Source organism: Amblyomma americanum, chromosome 7, assembly GCF_052857255.1.
Source record: "Amblyomma americanum isolate KBUSLIRL-KWMA chromosome 7, ASM5285725v1, whole genome shotgun sequence".
NCBI lineage: Eukaryota > Metazoa > Arthropoda > Arachnida > Ixodida > Ixodidae > Amblyomma > Amblyomma americanum.
Window position 1 is genome coordinate 9,278,037 of NC_135503.1, and position 15,734 is coordinate 9,293,770.

The window sequence follows — 15,734 nt, forward strand, 5'->3', positions numbered from 1 at the left end:
ACATAGATAATACGTTAGAAACCCAACTTTTTTTTTTTCCAAGTAAGCCTCACAGAAAGTAACTGTGAATAAAGACGAAAATTCGTTTTTTGTGCAATGGTCAGACGGCGGGTTTAATCTACAAAGCACAGCACAGATGCGGTCGAGTGCACGCAAAGAGCATTATCTTCCTTTCTTCGTCGAGACTCACCAAGACCTCAAGACTCAGACGCCATAGGGCGCAACCAGCGAATTTCTTTATTTGGCTTTGAAGGCTTTGCCTCCACCTTGCCTAAGCGAAGCTCCTTTTTGCAAAGCGCTAAATGGCGTCTTCTCGTGAGGCAGAGGCATTATCTCGAGCTTATCACCCGAGCCGAACATTGGCCTCCAGCAAAGTTTTTCACAAAGAGCAAACTCGGAAAACAAACGCAAAGGCAGCCAGATTTAAAACAGAGGAAGAACCGACGAGCGGAGTGGGAGTTTGGCTTCGACGTCGCGAGGACAAGCTGCTTTCGCAGGGAGCTTGGAGGCACTTCGCATCGTCCACGAAACGTAAGCCCCTCTCCTTGTACTGCCGCGAGCCATTTCGCCGCTGATCAGGTGTTTACTGTTAAGGGCTTTTGCGTGGGCTTTCTCTCTCAGTGCTCGTCGTGATCCTGAGTACAGAAATATATGACAGTTTAAGGACGTAGTTCCGTCGGGTGGTCGCAACTGTGTATGTTTTCCTGCACACTGATGCACAACTGTAAGGACGCCCCGCACGTACGCTGAGTGTGCATGTTGAAGAAAGGGATGCAAGAATCTAGGTAGGACGCAAAAAAAAAAAAGACGCGAACGGGACGAGCTAAATTTGCGCATTCCTTCCTTAAACGTGAGTGGCCAACTGGCCCAATGGTCTACCCTTCCGAATGCGCAGCTTGCCTGTAGTACGAATGAGAACACTGACATCCATTTACGTGCTACTGCCCCTCTCAGTTTTCTAGGGCTGTGCACTTTAAAGAGTAGTAATTGTTTCTGCTTAGTTCTTGTTTCACTTCGTTGAATGCAGACCCGTCCCACGAGAGTGAAATAACTCGGAGAATCAGAACTGGGCTGGGTGCTTATTCCAGGTACTCTCATGTAGTGAATGGCAGTTTACAAATACCCCTCAATAGAAAGATATGAAAAAGCTATCTCTTACCGGTATTTCCCTATGGCGCATAAACGTGTTTATAAGTTAAAAAAGTAGAACTTGAATTGAGGACAACGCAGCGAGCTATGGAAAGAAAATTGTTTATCGTAATCCTAATAGACGGGAAGCGGGCAGAGTGGTTCAGCGAACAAACACGAGTTAATGCAATTCTAGTCGAAATCAAGAAATGGGCGAGTTAATGCAATTCTAGTCGAAATCAAGAAATGGGCTTGGCCAGGGCTGCCAAGGCGCCCGTGTGCTGTGCGATGTCAGTGCACGTTAAAGATCCCCAGGTGGTCGAAATTATTCCGGAGCCCTCCACTACGACACCTATTCTTCCTTTCTTCTTTCACTCCCTCCTTTATCCCTTCCCTTACGGCGCGGTTCAGGTGTCCAAAGATATATGAGACAGATACTGCACCATTTCCTTTCCCCAAAAAACCAATTAATATTATTATTATTGGCCAGGGCATATAATGCGAAGGGAAGTTGCAACAGAGGACAAGTGCAGCAGGGACGGCAGAAAGTCAGGTGGGTGGGTGCATAATATTTGGAAGTTTGTGGGGATAGGGTTGCCACAGTTGGCGAATAGTGGGCGTAGGTATGGCGCTGCTGATCATGATGATGAGGTTGATGATGGCTTTTGACTCTCAAGCTTAGCAGAGCTCTCGAAATCTCTGTTCGCTTTAAAATTTCGTACCCTACGGGTCACTATAACAGGGTCGTCAATATCTTCCACGAAAAAAAGGTGTCACAAAAACAGATCGCAATATACGGGCGCAGTGGGAAAAATTGAAGTTGTAGCGAACAGATCATTTGTGTTCAAGAACTGCAAATAATTACAAGGAGGGCCGAGAGTTGTAGCTGGCCTAACCGCTTGGCATACTTCAAGACATCGCTTCATCTAGAAGGTTGACTTCCTTTTGTTCAGAACTCGACAGCGCCCCTGCTATAGCTAAGGATGACAAAACAATACAACTGGTAGAGGTCATTAGAGAGATTTTCACCCAGGAAGCACTGTATACCGGGAAGTGTGAATTTTATTTCGTTGTCCAAACTTTGCTTGCAGAAGATCCACTTAATGAAGTGCACGCGGTGTCCCAAAAGTTTAGATGGCTCACATACATTCAATTTCACACTATATAGCAATGCCAACTCCCTCATCGTGAATTAAGTGTTTTGATTGTCAAAGTTAATTACGAAGGATTAAAAACAATCGCTTTCGTCGCATTAACCCTGTTCCGTCACAGTTAATCCACTTAAAATAAGAATTCATTTATTTTTAAGCGAACAGTTTTTGATGATGGCTCTGAAGGAATAAAATATTCACAGCTTCTTGCCCGATTTGTTAAACCAAAGTGAAATTTAAATCTTTTTAAAACTTCGACCGGAGCTGCGCGAAGATCCTCAAATAACGCGCGCGAAAAAAAAGAAAAAAGGAAACAGAACAGCTGCAGCCCTGGTTCGCGTGCTTGGCTCGTTAGTGCCGCCATCGATTTATTGACTCACATGGGTGCGGAGAGCGTCGTACAGCCGGCACGCATGCCTCCAGTTGACAAACTTCTCTCCAAATTGCTCCCCACTTGATTTGTTTTGCTCCAAGTAGGGTTGAGGAGAGCGGATAGACCGCAGCAGCTATGTAAGTATCTACAAACGCATTGACCATACGGCATAAAAACATTGACATAAATATGCCCAAGCTAGATACAAGCAGCGAGTAACTGTCAAATAACGTGTTAAAATCTAGTAAAGTTCATAAACGTGAAAAATGTGCAAATAATATAACCAGAACATGCTAGATAGCATGCTTTCAAATGTGTACGAATCAGGAACAGTTGCGACTCAATCGAAAACGTGTGACTGTTTTTGGAAATTAGTTACGGTAGAGGCTTATCGGTTCGGCTTATTAGTTTCTCATTTTTCATTCAGACTGCAAAAGACTGGAATGATCTTCCCCCTGCTGCCATGCTCCACTCCAGTCCAAAGCATTTCAAAAGTTATATCGTCAAAATAATTACATGACAAAATGTTAACTAATATACTGCCTGGATGTTGTAGTGTTATCCTTCATGTAATAACCCATACCTGGGGCCCTTGGGGTGTATTCTAAATAAATAAACAAGCAGGAACACAAGTCTTCATGGTTTGGTGGGGGCTCAGAGCAAGAGAAACGAGGACACGAGAGGGGCACAAGACGAGCTCTAACTTGCAGCTGAAAGAATTGGAACCGAAATGACGGACTCCAAGAATCAGACGCCCCCTCCAAATCATGGTTTAGCAATTAGCGGAAACTTCCACTTCACACAGCCCTTCTTCAAGTCGTCATGTAAGGACAAAACGCATGGCCGTTGAGATTCATCATCACCATCATCATTATCAGTCTGACTACGCCCATTGCAGGGCAAATGCCTCTCTCATGTCTCGCCAATTAACCCTGTCCTTTGCCAGCTGCGGCCACCGTAACCCCGCAAAATTCTTAATCTCATCCGCCTGCCTAACTTTCTGCCGCCCTCTGCTACGCTTGCCTTCTCTTGGAATCCACTCCGTTACCCTTAATGACCAGCGGTTATCTTGCCTTCGCATTACATGCCCTGCCCAAGCCCATTTCTTTCTCTTGATTTCGACTAGGATGTCATTAACCCGTGTTTGTTCCCTCACCCACTCTGCCCACTTCCGGTCTCTTACCACTACGCCTATCATTTTTCTTTCCATGGCTTGCTGCGTTGACCTTAACTTGAGTTGAACCCTTTTTCGTTAGCCTCCACGTTTCTGCCCCGTAGGTGAGTACCGGTAAGATACAGCTGTTGGGTACTTTTCTCTTGAGGGATAGTGGTAAATTGCCATTCATGATATGAGAAAACCTAACAAATGAACTCCAGCCCATTCTTATCCTTCTAGCTATTTCCCTCTCATGATCCGGATGAGATTTCCTAGATATAACGAAGGGAAATATTTTGATAATTCGCATGGTACTGAAGCTTTGCCCTGTCTGTCTGCAATGATATTAGAGCTGTTGAAGTTTGAGCAGGATAGACTCAGTCAAAGAGCTGCTGTTTTAAAAAAAAAAACAACTTTCGGCGTATAGCTCGATAGTTAACAGGTCCCAGCAGTCACGATAGGTATCGTTATGATGATCCGGACGCCGGATGTATTTCTGAAATTCCGCATTGCATTGGGTGAAACAAAGAACTACAAAAGAACCGTTTCTCGCAAAGCTTAAAGATTAAGACAATGGTCACAAATGCGCACTGGTAACAATCACTGTCTTTAAATTGGCACCATAAATATTCGACCAATAGGCACAAACAGTAAATAAAATACAAACCTCCTTCTTTTCAAAGTATTTCCTTGTGAAAGAAAAAAAAATGAAAAATTCGCACAGTAAAAGAACGGAATAAGCACGACTCAGCCTTCGAAAACGATGACATGTACTGTTTTAAATCCAAATAAAAATTTCAATAATAGGTTTTTAAGAGAAAAATTAAGATACCTCGCCGCAGCATTGCTCTTGCCTACAGTGAGGATTAATACGAAAGGAAACATTTTTTGGCTTAACTAGTCGGCATAAAACACTCTAATAAGATTATGTTCGCAAGAATGCCTGAGAAAATACATAAGACCATTGCATCTTCTCTTCAATACGGACACTTTTCCTGGAAAGGAAGCCACTGTCAAAAAAAAAATATCATTAGTTTTATTCACTTGACGCGAAGCGACTCGATTTTTCATTGATTCTAACATGATAAATGGACAGCTTATTCTAAAATTACTGCAGCCTCTCACGACCCGTTTAGGCGACCGGAAGACAAGCAGTACAAAGGCTTCTCTGCTTACTATTCTCCGCATTCGCGTGATGAAAACATTTAAGTCGGCGCACTTTTTTGGATGTTATTCAAATTACCATCTGTTGGAAATTTCTCTCTTATTTTGTTAAAGAAAACGATAACATATTTTTGCAGCTTAATAATTGGCAGGGAAGTTAAGATCCATGAAGTCAACCATACACTGAACTATAATCCACCGCATTTCTTCTTCAAACACGCATATGCTCATTTGAAATGCATAAACGCCCGCTGCCTGCTTCCGGAACTTGATCGGTCGAAGTGCCGCAACATAAACAAGGCACCGCTAGCTTTAATCAAAGTGCGAAACAGAGTCGCCAAGTGTGCTCACACGTGCACCACACTAAGCAAGCTGAGAGAGGGGGGAGGGGAGAAGCAGAGAGAGGAACGAGAGGGGATGCTCTGCGCTCGAATAGCCAAGCAGCAGCGATAGTGGGTGTGGCCTCCTGTCCCTAGATCCCGTTAGCTCAATCCCCCCCTTATCTCTTCCCCAGGGAAAACCCGGAAATCGGATTGCGCTGGCGGATGCTAATGTACGCGGCCAGCCGAGAACGCCGGCGTCGCTCAACAGGTAAGCGCTCCCGGAAGAGAAATTGTTCTTCTTCCGCTTTCTTCGTTCGCTCATGAGAAAGAAAGCGGAAGAGGAGAAGAGTTCAAAATAATTCGCTTTCTCGTTTCTTTCTTCCTTCCAGCGCACTTACTTTTACGCGACGCGTTAGGCTCCTCACTATCATCTTAAGCGTGCAAACTTCGTCGGTTCTTCCCCGGGACCTTGTTCAGTATCGTCTCATTCTCCCCCTCCTTCTTCCCTTCTGTCTTGAATTCGGTTTTATGGCGTCCGTGTAGTTTTGATCCTTACGCCTCCCGGCGGCTCTCCGTGTCTTTTTCTGGTTATACCTTTTGCCGCCCTGTGGGCTTTAACTTCCTCCTTCCTCTCTTTTTTCTCTCTCTCTCTCTCTCCCTGCTGTCTTATGGTCTGAGCCAGCACGATAGTCCTGCGGGTGTTTAGCCGCTGCCTCCGGGCCCATTGCCGGCCTCAGCATGCGTGCGAGATACCACGCGCAAACGGCGTCGTTTTGCGGCTTTACGAGAGTCGGGGGAGGAGGCGGCAAAACGAGCGTCGGCGGCGGTGACATCGATTTTTCTCGCGTCCGTCTCCAAGACGACAGAGGGAGAGACAGAAGCGACAAAGCTGCTGCTGCTGCTGCTGATTCTGCTGTACAGTGTCAAAAAAAAAAAACAAGGAGGAAAGGGGAAAACCAAGATAGAAAATGGGAAGAGCGCGTAACAGCAAACTGTAAAAGAAGGAAAAATTGAAAAAACAAAAACAGGGCGTATATAAGCCGAGCTGCTCGGAACACGAGAATGGAGCGAGGGCATAATCACGTCTCGCGAAATAAATTTCGGGCTCTCGAAAGAAAAACAAGGCATCCGGGTGGGCGGCTCAGCACGAGCGTCGGTAAAGCTGGAGCAGCAGCAATCCTACATGCGCATTTCAACGCGCGCCTTCGCAAAGACAAATTGGCGTCCTCTCTTTTTCTCTCCGTTTTCTTCGCGCTTCCTTTTTTTTGCTTATTTATTCCACTTTCTTTCGCGCTTGTCTTTTCTTCTTTCCAGCGCCGAGCCGCCAAGGAGTTCCCTCTTTTGTTTGGATTGAGTTAAACGAGCCCCCCTCACCTTAGTCCCTAAACGGCCGACTTCTCCCTTTTGAGCCTCGTCCCCACGTCCCTCACTCTGTCGTGAAAAAGAATTCTCCGTGTTCGGTTCTCCGTGCTTTCCCGGGGCTCCGTTATTTATGGAGCCAAATTCCTCCTGAGAGATGTCCGTCCGAGTAGTGTTCCGTGTTCCACGAGCTCTTCTCCTTTTCCAACTCCCGCTGCTGCTGCTGCAGCTGAGACAACGGAAGGCACCAGAGGAGAACCACGCACGCTCCACCCTTAACTGCCATTTCCTTCGTGCGCGAGCGTCGCCTGGCGAGTTTCCTGCTCTTTGCTGCTTGTCACCGTGTTGTACAGTCCTGGTCACCTCTCTATTCCTTGCTTCTGCCTTTCAACTCCGCTCCCGTCTTGTGCGCGGTTTTACGCGCTTTCTTGTCCTAGTGTGACTCGTAACTTCCAGCACTGAGTTCATTTCCTCCTTGCTCCCGGTGGCCTGTCTTATCGCGGCCTCCACTTTTTCTCGCTTTTTCTTACCCTATCTTCAGGGCGCAGTTCAATTGAATTCAGCCTGGCGTTTCAGTAGTTTCCTTTATTTTATATCGTTTTTTTTTCGTTTTATTTCGTAGACTCGCAGGCGGAGTGACTTGTAAAGCTTGCTTTGAACTGCTCCTCCCCGCAGCGTTGTCACTTCCAATTCTTCCGGTCGGCAAACCGGGGTCAAGTATATAAACACAACATGCGGCTGCGCGGCAGATGTCGCGACCGCTATACACGGCTCAGATGGGTTAGGCTAATCCAATCTAAAGTTTCGTTTTCGACCTCTTTCTTCCTTTTCATTTTATTTTCTCCACTCGCCGCCGTCGATGCCTCTCCAGGCATGGTTCTCGTCGACATTACCCACACACAACGCGCCGTGCACTCAGTGTCGGTATATAAGAAATTCGGCGTCTACTTCGTTCTTCCGGCTTCACGCTTCTTGTCTTTCCCGCTCCGCGATCCACTTTCTCTCCCTCTTCAAGCAGAAAACTCCTCCAAGCAAAGATCAATGTCACCGCCGAAAGCGGTAATTCGATGTCCCGGCCAAACGTGCACGAACGGACGGACAGAAGGCGAAGAAGTCAAGAAATGAACAGAACAGAAATTTTGATAACTTGACAAAAAAGTGACAAGAGGCACATCGCAAAGCCCGCATCGAGACAAGTATAAAATGCGCATGAACGCAGATAGCCGTGTCGCTTGGCGGACAATGACTCGTTGCTTCCGATAAGAAAAAGGGAAGAATTAAAGAAAAGGTACAATTCGGGGGAAGGAAATAAGGGAAAAGAGGAGCGACGAACAAGGCTCTAGACAAAAAAGAGAAAGATGCGAAAGAATATATAACTTTGGAAGATTGAGCCGCGGAAGTTTAACGCTGGGCGTTCGTTCGAACTGCCGGCGCGATTCGATTCCCAATTTCGTGCCGGCTCAGTGGCTCCGAAGAGAAAATGAGCAGAGTGGATACGACGACGTTGGATGGCGACGGGCACCCGCCACAGACCGCAGTGCGCGGGCGACGATCCGACCCGGGCTGGGGAAGAGAGGGAGAAAGGCGAGGAAGCGACTGAAAACGTAATTTTAAAGGTCCTCGCCATCGTCGCCTTGCGCGTCACGCCCGCCCTCTTTCCCTCCTCGTAGCGCACTTCTCCGACAGTACGCGCACAGGTCCTTGATAAGTTTTTCGAAAGCTCGCGGCTTTCACGGTTGGTGAACGGTTTCGGGGCCCGGGTTTGAAACGTATATGTAGGTACATCGAACCAACCGAAATGAGTGCTCGCGAGGAATCGTTCATGGTCGCCAGCCATACATTCAAATTATCGCCGCCCGTGACGTATACGCCCATCGAGCGAACTTAGTGGGAAAAGAGGAGAGCGATGAGGAGGAGGAGGAGGGTGGGCCTCCAATAACGCGCTGTGTATTAGGGGCATATTTCTCCTCGGCTGACAGTCGTATTCGAGGTCGCGCGCCGCCCGGTCGTTCGCTCATCGGGTGCTCTGCCTCGTGCAAAGAAAAAAAAATCAGGAAATGAAACAAACAGAAATTATTACAATTCTTTTTTTCATATATACTCCGCAGAGACAGGGTGCATCTATCTTCATATCAGGAATCACTTTATATGCCGTTATTTGCCCCTTTAATATTGTTATCTCCTCTCTTCAATTCGTTACTTTATGATATTTTTCATTCGCGAGAAAACGAAAGAATAAAAGCGAATAACAGCGTCGGGGCAAAAGCATTAACCTTATTGCAGTGCGAAGCGTGGGGTGCTTTCGTAGAATAATATATGTCAACGTAGCAGGAATTGAAAAGCTGCAGAGTTCTGGCTTTTTTTCATCAAACTCAACTTAAGATCAACATAGCGCTCATAACTTCATGAGCGACCAGGCAAATAAAGTTATTAGCAAAAATCTTAAGGCGGAATATGCGACGTTTTCATCTCGATTCAATTACGAGGACTTCATAAAAACTGATATGCTTCTGTACTCATTCGCATGAGACGTACTTCGAAAAGTCAGCACTATTTACCAAGCGGGAGTGAGCCCCTTGTAATAGCGATCATTTCGGACTTGAGATCGCCGCGTCGTGATCCATATCGTAATGATAATAAACTGTACATAATAAATAGATATAATATTATAGTAGAGAACATTTTGTGTTCGTAGTATCACGTGCTTCGATTTTTTTTCCTGATTAATCATAGCTCTCATTGGGATCGGTCAGGATATGCTATCAGCGCAATAGTTAATAACCCAAGGAACAAAGAGTGATTTTCCATGACATAACCGAAAAATTTCTTAAATAGACACAAAATGCCTTTTTTCTGCACATTTTCCCCTGCAGCAGTTTGGAAACGCCAGCAATATGGAAAGAACGAGAAACATTAGGTTCCTACACCTTCCTAGTAATTACTAAAAATTGTGAAAATCCATGAGAATTTATTACAATTCTCTGAAAAAAAGAGAAAAAGTACCCCGTATATCACGTCCCTGGAAACGGGGGGCTCTTTTATTGACTTTCGTGACACGGTGAAAGCGTAGTTTATTATCACTTTTATGCCCCTCGCTGACTCGATCCACCTCATGTAAATAATATAACTACCGAAGGCAAGATAACTGCATAAAATAATCGCAACAATTAAGGGAGCAATTATTCAGTAGCATCCATCGAAGCGCAGCCATACGGCTACAAAGGGAGCGTATACAGCTTCCAGAGAAACTTCATACCTGAGGAAGAATTCATCCTGACTCAGGACCACAGCCTGTCCTGGGCAGTCGCTCTACAAATTAATTTCTTAACGAAGTCATTTGCGTCGCAGGATAAAATGTGTGAAATGCAGGCTTCAGAAAATTGCACGGGAGTGGCGCTAATTTTCTGTTGTGGGGCTCTGCCTGCAGAAAAAAAAAAAATTCTACGTGCTGTCATAAAAGCCACATCGGCACAGTTATCATCATATGCAGTACTACATCTGTAGTCGCCTTTATAAGGCCTAACCAGCTTTGGTCTGCTATGTGTCATATTTAGATTATTTTCAATGAACTTACAGCTCTCGCTGAAGCTCTCGCTGAAGCTATTGTCGATCGAACCTCTTCGTTATAGCAATCCCCTTTTTGTTTCTTTTCCTGAAACTGAGTATTATGTAATGGCAGTCCTAAGCCTCACTTTCCTTTCCTTAGAAACTTAGTTGCGTTTGCAAGGCATTGCTTTTTCTTTTCAGAATTTATTGTTTGAGAAGCCAAGAATCAAACATTGAATCAAAAATAAAGATATTGTCAGCAACGAGAACTAGCCTTTGCGGTAAAGTGACTGAGTGCGCATATTCTTCCATGCAAGCAAGTAGCTACTGTTCCTGCAGCTAAACGAGTGAATCCGTCGTCTGCTATACGACTAAAAAAATAGAAGCGATTGGTCAGAAAGCCCAGAAGCTTCCAGCCAGGAGAGCAATTTAACAATAATCGCAATTCGATATAAGCCAGAAATATAAAAGTTGAGAGAACAGTGGTAGAGTGACCCACCAAAAAAACCAGCTACTTGGCCAAATTATTGTCTTTCATGGATAGAACAGGAGTTTCCAGGCAGAAGCGGAGACTCGCGCAGACACAATAAGCCGTGAAGCGTTTTGTACGGTTTTCACGACGCGCAACCACAACGGGCCGCAAAAGGAGTCGGCCAAGCGCAGCAGAAGCCCATTCGCGAAGCCTACCACGGCACCACTCGCGTCCCTTATCTGCACTTTCACCGCTGCATTGCTTCTGCTCCCATTCACCGCTCCCTATCGCCCCTATCTCACCCGCGCCACGCTGCGGCCACGCCCGCTCGGGACCATAACTCAGGGCCTCGCCGCGAGATGACGGCACCTTCCCGGCGCTGCTCCCGTTTCTCTCCTCCCTTCTTCCTTTCCACTTCCCTCCCTTGTTTCCCTATCTGGTTTCATTCGCATCCGTTCTGTGTTATTCACTTGCCTCGGCGCTTCCATCCAGGCAGGGCGTAGGCGGTGGATTTCTTTGGCCGCTTGGAGTGGAAGGCTCTCTTTTGAACTATTTTATGCTCTGCACTTCAAGATCTTTTTAGATTGATAAGAATATATCATAATCTGTCCAGTAACTCCTTGACTATCAAAGGGACAGCAAACTGAATTTTAAACATCCTATATATATATATATATATATATATATATATATATATATATATATATATATATATATATATATATATATATATATATATATATATATATATATATATATATATATATATATATATATATATGTGTGTGTGTGTGTGTGTTTTAACCACAACGGAAAGCTTGCTGTCTAATGTGCTGGAGTCCGCAACGGTTCTGTTGGAAACTAGAAAAAATTTGGCAAGAATTTTAGGATCAGTGCATACGCTTGTTTTTATGTATCCCGATGCTGGAAACCATGCTCATTGAGCACGATGGCGATTGCGCGTCGGAAAAAAGTGCTGTACGAAAAACTAATATAAATTTCACCCGCAAGACAGTAATCGGACATTTTTTAGTATAGAGTAACGTCCATTTTAGTTTTCACACCTAAATCCGTTACCGCACAATGATGCACGCCTCATCGACGAAAGTTTTAGTGGACCGTGGATGCCGCTCTAAGAAGTGCAAAACACTGTGACGCCATCTAGTAACAAAACCTAAAAGCACATGATCGACGATGCAAAGGGAGCGTTTGCTTTTTACCAAAGGGCGCGCTGGTGAGAAAGTAAACTATAACAAAACATGACGAACACTAGTGAAATAAAAAAAAATGCTGCGCAGTTAAAACAAATAAGCAATATATTACAGAGATGTGGTCACGTGGCGGGATACGCCGATAATGGCGTCTTTCACCGCACGATACCTTTTTAAGCGCTTTTCAATGAGAAACTAACATTATAAATTATTGTTTATTCGATTTTGTAGAGCTCAATTCTTACAATGTGAGGCACGGTCTTTTCATTTCCTCCATAATCTCAAGACACGTTTTCGTCAGTGGTCGGTCCCTTTTACACTTTTCACTTTTTTTTTACGTATAGAATTTACTTGACAGAATGCATTTGTGTCCTCTCAAAGAGAACAATATTTATTTTAATACGCAGTACTACGTTAGTGGTGTGACAGCTAACAGTGAACAAAACTTTCCTGTAACCGTTCACATTGTTTACCAACACGTGCGGTTCCATGACCCGTCTAGATTTGATTGGGTTGTAAATTTGTCTAACAGATGTAGGGAACGCTTCAGCCTTTCCACCGGCTTCGGCCAAACGGACGGTCATGAGTTGAATACCCGGATCGGAGCTGAGGAATAAGGTCTCCCACTGGTTTTAAGACTTTATGCTTCTTCCCGTATAGAAAAAATATTCACACCTGTTTCGTACTTTCATGAAAGCGTAATAAATTAAGGCTTCCCGATTTGTGACACACTCATTTGAAGCAAAACAATTGTCCGCAATGTTTCCGTAATTTGCTCGAGTTTAACTGCAAAGCGCGGAGATTTACAAGTCGTGGAATTTATACCCCTGCCACACGGCAAATCTAATGTCATTCCCATCGAATGACATTTGTTCGACTTAATGTCATTTATTCTGCGTGCTGCTACACGGCCAAAAGTAATGCCATTTGCAAATGATGGCGATTGCGATGGAGAAAAAGTGCAGCATAAAAACATTTCGATCTATGCTCAATATGTTTCGAAAAGTATTGTTTTGCGAATGGAAACCGATTTCAAAATTTTAATCCTCGTTTCAATAACGCGTTGATCACTGCTATCCACCAGGAGTCCAAGCCAAGCCAAAGTTCAGCCAGCGGCGGCAGACAAATGGCGGACGTCACTACGTCGCTTTGTGCAATGGATTCGCGGCAGCGGAATGCGATCGCTGCGAGTCTATGCTTGCGAGCACAAAGACGCAGCAGGCTGGCCCTGTACAAAGGCAGATTAGCGCAGCTGAGGGTAGCCATCCTGCCACACTTTGATTAGAGCGTAAGTCTCCGACTCTGTCCACTGAGCTCGGTTTTTTGCTCCACCCTCGGCCATCGCGGATCCAGCAAGAATAAATAACAAACAACTCCGAGCGCACAACTACCGCAGCAATTGACACAGCCAGCACTCCGGACTCCGGCAACACAACGCACGCGCCTGCCGCTGGCTCATGGGCTGGCTACGGCTGGCTTTGGGCCACGCTACACAAAAAAGCCAAAAAACATGCCTGCTCGTCCATTCCGGTTGGCTGGTAGCGAGAGTGACAGTTTTATTTTTTTCTGGTGCTATTCGGTATTATTATATAAATAAATGAACGACCACAGAATTGTACGGGCGTTGAAATATTATAATGCTTGTGTCGCGTTTGAAATTTATGTTCGGTGCATATTCTCACCAAGTCTGGTGTCGAGGGAACACATTAGCTCGGAGTTTGCTGGCGAATGAGTTCCCCAAACTCATTCGGTACCTAATGTCGTTTTCATCAAATGTCATTATATTTTCTCGTGTGGCAGCAAACTAATGTCGTTTTGAACGAATGTCATTCGATGGAAATGACATTAAATTTGCCGTGTGGCAGGGTATAGTAATACATCGAAGTAAAACTGTACACATTGCTCGTTTTCAGCGAAACATTAACGCTTAGAGATGCGGCAGGGCCATTTTTGTGCAGCTTTTGACTTTGTTTAACACTGAGGTATGTTTCGTAGAATCAAAAGTTTACCACAGCGAAAAAGTAAAGAGACAGAGGTTCTCAGTGAAATTTGGTTCTGTGGCTCTTCCGGCTTTATTCTGCGACGTCACTCTGGCATCAAAAGGCAGATTTATACACGAGAAAATTGCATTTAAAAATGTTCCCTGCCAGTCGATTCACGGTTTCAAAGTGAACGGCGGTTTAGCGCAGCCTCTGACGTGTTCGAGAACTGTGGAATATTGTAAGGTACTGTTATGGAAAGATTGAAGGTAATCGTCCATTCTTCCGACGCGTAGAAAATCTCTTTTAAAGTTTGCCCATCTCTCGCATCGAGTTGTTAAGACTGTTATAGAGAACAAATGAGGAAATTTTTTGACACTAGCAAACGTTAAAAACAAAATGTAAGCCTGCTTAGGTGAGATCTGCGGATATATTGAGTGTTAAAGTGAATACTTACACGATATATGAAACAATTGCGTTCACAAACTATTTCCCGTTGAAAAATGCGCTTGTCCACAATTTATGTGTATGGTGTCTTCCTGTCTACATTTTCTATCTGCCTTCCGTGCGTTCTTCTCCCCTGTTCGCTACGGTGCCTCTAGTTTCTTTGCTTCACATGTTGCCCATCTAACTAACAGTCTAACTTAGGCTTTCAGCACTCTTTAAGCCTGGACTCCATGTACGCGAAAACTCACGCGAACGCGAAGGCGACGGCGGCGGCGACGGCTGGCGTTCGCTCTGTCGCTTGTGGGCAACCTCCATGCAAGCGAAGGCGGCAGGCGACGCGAACCCGCGACGTGCGCAGCGGATTCCGTGCTTTGCGCACTCAAGCTTAGAAACACGCCCGTAACCTGTTCTCTCTCTTAAAATTTTGTGAGTGTGCCTCATAGTCAGGGCCAAAGGAATATTTCCTCTACGGCAGCGGTGTAGCGGCAGTGGAGATAGCCAAAGGCGTGCTTGCGGAGACGAAGTCACATCACGGGTTCACGGGGGAGGTGTGCTTTCGTTCGGTGCCTGTGCACTCCGGCTTAGTAAAAACACTCCCATGAACTGTCACCGCAACCTGACTGTAAGTGAGCAAACTATAATATACCACTGAGAATGCGCGCCGCGAGTGTTTCTGCACAGTTGGAGCGCAGCGGCACGGTGGATCGAGCGCCGGTACCCGCGGGTCGACACGCATCTCTCCCTGCAGTACGCCCGCTCGCGTAGCCCGCTCCAAATGCTGTTAGCCCTCCGCACCCAACAAGTAGATTGTTTTAATTATTTAAATCGTGCGGGTCTGCCTCTCAGCTACAAAACCAAATATTTTCTCGACGGTGGCGATGACCAAGACGACGGGCTGGTTTCGTGAGATGTACCCGTGAGAAACCATGGACAAACCGGAAACGGCTTTGGGGGGCTCTGATTGGCCAGTCGCGTGGGGGACTTCCGGGCGACGAGCGAAATTTTCTGTGGGTGCAGATCCGAGCGACACGGCAAGCGACACATGCATTTTGCTTCGCGCGACGGCGTCGCTCGTCGCTTGCCGCCGTCGCCTTCGCGTTCGCGTGAGTTTTCGCGTACATGGAGTCCAGGCTTTAAACGGACCAGTACTGGTCACTCTTTACTGAAGCCACACAAGCAGCACTCTCCGGCTCGCTTGGCACATATATACAAGTACGTTCCCTCCAGAACAATGGCCTAAACGCGCAACCGTATTCTCTTTCCCGCCCTCCCTGCCACCAGTGCCAATCTACGCGGGCCGTGCTGAGCCAAGCCAGAGCCAAGCCGAGCCTGCAACCCGGCATCGCCCCGGATCGAAGTCCAGCGAACCCGGAATGCCGCCACGAGCACCGCAGCCCGCTCTTCCTCCTTCCCCTCTACTGCCTT

The 15,734-nt window shown here is 45.9% G+C and overlaps 1 long non-coding RNA gene across 1 annotated transcript; it reads left to right on the forward strand.

Moving 5' to 3' along the window:
• The first annotated feature begins 394 nt into the window (after positions 1–394).
• LOC144098410 (uncharacterized) lies at positions 395–15,727 on the forward strand. The gene is made up of 3 exons (XR_013307182.1): positions 395–531; positions 5,487–5,563; positions 15,591–15,727. It is a non-coding gene; the product is annotated as an uncharacterized LOC144098410 (long non-coding RNA).
• Positions 15,728–15,734: the final 7 nt, after the last annotated feature.